We start from the raw sequence: 3,313 nt of genomic DNA on the forward strand, positions 1-3,313 counted from the left end.
GGGGATGGACAGCAGAGAAGAGGGTGGGGGGAGATGTCTGACAGTGTAACATATGACAAAATAATAATAATTACGAATTATGAAGGGTTCATGAGGGAGCAGGGAGTGGGAAGGGAGGGGGGAGATGAGGAGCCATTATTAAGGGCTCAAGTAGAAGGCAAATGTTTTGAGAACGATGAGGGCAACAAATGTATGTATGCTTGACACAATGGATGTATGTATGGATTGTGATAAGAATTGTACGAGCCCCCAATAAAATGATTTTTTAAAAAAGAAAAGGTAAAGAAGGGGGGGGCAAGGAAAAGATGACATTAAATTTAATAATAAGCTATTTAACCTCATCTCTCCAGCATATATCAGTAGGTCATCGATATAAAAAAATAATCAAGTATTTTATTTATTTGTAGTGTCTTTGAAATTAGATGTGTAATTTTACACTCCAAAACCAATAAAACCAAACTCACTGCCATTGAGTTGATGTCGACTCCTAGCAACTCTACAGGACAGGGTAGAACTGACCCCTGTGGGTGTGTGAGACTGTATCTCTTCACAAGAATAGAAAGCCCCATCTTCTTCACTGCAGATTGGCTGGTAGTTTTAAACCGCCAATTTTGGCAGATCGCAGATAGATAGATGATAGATAGATAGATAGATAGATAGATAGATAGATAGATGATTGATAGATAGATAGATAGATAGATAGATAGATAGATAGATAGATATTGATAGATTCTCTGGTGGGCTCCTGTTGGAGACAGTCTAAAACAATGGTTGTCAGTCTAGGCTACCAGGACATGACTTTCATCATGACCGTTTCTGGACAGTGTCTTCCAGATTCTCAACTGACATGTATGTCCTCTCCTGGTTTGGGTTTTGCTTTTAACAACCCTAAAATTTCGCATTTATTTCTTTGAGTTATGCTCAATATGTCACTGGCGAGGGAACAAAAGCATCTCTTCACTAAGAGCAATGCACACGGTTGATTTTGGTTCTTTTAAATGTAACCAAAATGTTTTCCAGTAGTGCACAATATTTACACTGGTAGAACTTATACACAGATATTATATGTGGTTTCTTTTAACCTATGAGTTGAAAACACAATCCATCTAGACTGTCTCGAACAGGATTCCACCAGAGGGGGTGGGGATATATATATATAAAATTATAATTATATGCTGTTAAGCTAACCAATTATTCCCCGGCACGCTCACCATGAAGCAGTGGAATATAGGTTAGAACTACTTGAATCGAAGGCTCTACTTGATTTGCAAGAAACCACATACAAATACCTATGCTTAAGTTTTACCAGTGTGAACATTTTGCGGTACTGGAAAACATTCCGGTTAGTAGTTGCAACCGGTTTTCACAAACAGTACCTTTAAATAGCTTTTTCAATGAAAGTTCACTCTCATGTCATTTTATACGTTATTTTATATTTTCTACCTCTTATAATAAAAAAGGACTCTGGTGGCACTGTGGGTTAAGCATTGGACTGCCAACAGCAAGGACCGTGATTCATACCTATCCGTCATCCTGGGGCGTTCTGCTCCCATAAAGATACACAGGCTCAGAGACCCAAAAGGGCAGTTCAACTCTGTCCAGTCGGGCTGCTCTGAGTGCCAGGGTTGGGTGTGCGGCGCTTCTGCAGAAGGAAGAGGTGTGTCGATTGCCAGACACTTGTTTCTTAGCAATCAATACTTTCTTCTTTCATGAAAGAAATTTGAAACGTTTGATCCTGTGGTCTAGTAAAATAAAAAAAATTTATCGATCCTGATGTTTTATATATGATTCTTGGGTAATAACTCCCAGAAACTCAACACCAGAGTTCGACAAATACATGCATACCTTTTGACCAAAGGAATCTATGGATCATCAGACTCCTTGTTTTATAGCTGGTATCAAATTGTGCATTGTTCCATTTCACAAATATCTAATGAGAAATAAAATTGTGATTTAATATATTATGAAATGGTACCAATCTTATTATCATTTAAATCTTGGCTTTACTTTGTTAGTATATCAAATCTCTTGGCAAGTTTACTATAAATATTTCCTTAAAATTGGATGATCTAAATCTGAAGCCCTAAGACCTTATGTTGAAGGGTTAGAATAAGCTAAAGGCATCTTTTCAGAATTACTGGCTTTGCAAAGGCATGTTGACCCAAGTATTTCCTCAACTTCTCTAAGTGTCCCAAAGCAAACCAAGCTCACTGTCTTCTAGAGCTACCCTACAGGATAGGACAGAACAGTTCTTGGGGGTTTCCGAGATTATACCTCTTTGCAGGAGTAGAAAGCTTCGTCTTTCTTCCGAGAAACAGCTCAACGCATACCTACAAGCATTAGATGAAAAATAATGTCTCAATGTGGAAGTGTAACAGACACCATGTGGAGTCATTTGGAATATCTTGGTAAAGTCTTTTGGGTAAACTTCCCAGAAACTGACAGTAGCCGATTCAGCAATAATAAATTCTTTTGTAGAGCTGAGCGTTCCGTTGCTATTAAAAAGAAATTAAGATAGGCCTAGCTAAGTTACCTGTTGACAAGTTATTTACAATTACTTCTAATGATCAATGACTCTGTGATTCTTTTTAGCTGTGACTTGAAAACACAATCCATTCCCTTCTTCTCTGTGAGCAGTTTTCTCAGTTCTTGTATTGACAACAATGACAAATAAGACTGAATTCATACTGCACTGGCTCAGTCTAGAAGCCCGAGATTCTTAAACTAATTTCGTGGAACATAAACTTAAGGGATGCATTTCTATCCAAATTCTAGCTATCGTAATTACAAGTCAAAATGATAATTATATAATGGCATATAAAATGTATGTGTAAAAGTATGTTATTAAAAAACAAATAAAACAAAAAAGGTATGTTATCAACTTCATGTTAATAATGTAGTGATAAACACTGTAATGCAAAGAGGCTTATACTCACAGGAAATTTTATGTTCATCCATATTTTTTCAGAGATAGGGAGACCCGTAAGACATCTTCAGGCATGAAAGGGATTCCATTCGGCTATGGGATGTGGGAGAAATGGAATAAAAGGACAGTTACAGGAGCATGAGGAGCCACTAATGAGTTCTGCTTTGTTTGCTTTTGATATCAATAATGATGACTATCAAAGGGCTAGGGTTCGCTATGTGTCTGAAAGATGGGTGGGGAGAGACTGGTTTGGTGGCACGGAGGGAACAGGGCACTGGCCCATGGGGCGGGGGACAGGGGGGAGAGTGTTGGTTGTGTCTCCACAGAATTGGAACGGGCATACAGCCCCCATCAGGACACGCCAAATCAGAGGAGCAATGTAAAATG

The 3,313-nt window shown here is 38.4% G+C and overlaps 1 long non-coding RNA gene across 1 annotated transcript in view; it reads right to left on the minus strand.

The window, feature by feature from the left end:
- Window positions 1-1,845: 1,845 nt before the first annotated feature.
- The window catches only part of LOC123521480, a 9,680-nt gene continuing 8,212 nt past the window's right edge, over window positions 1,846-3,313 (minus strand). Inside the window, exons 2-4 of the long non-coding RNA XR_006679920.1 lie at window positions 2,937-3,019; window positions 2,275-2,330; window positions 1,846-1,930 (exon numbers count right to left, since the gene is read on the minus strand). This is a non-coding gene — a long non-coding RNA (uncharacterized LOC123521480). The remainder of the gene's footprint in view (window positions 1,931-2,274; window positions 2,331-2,936; window positions 3,020-3,313) is intronic.

This window comes from Echinops telfairi, unplaced genomic scaffold (genome assembly GCF_000313985.2).
Source record: "Echinops telfairi isolate 266 unplaced genomic scaffold, ASM31398v2 ScPeMD7_20;HRSCAF=75, whole genome shotgun sequence".
In the NCBI taxonomy this organism is placed as follows: Eukaryota; Metazoa; Chordata; class Mammalia; order Afrosoricida; family Tenrecidae; genus Echinops; species Echinops telfairi.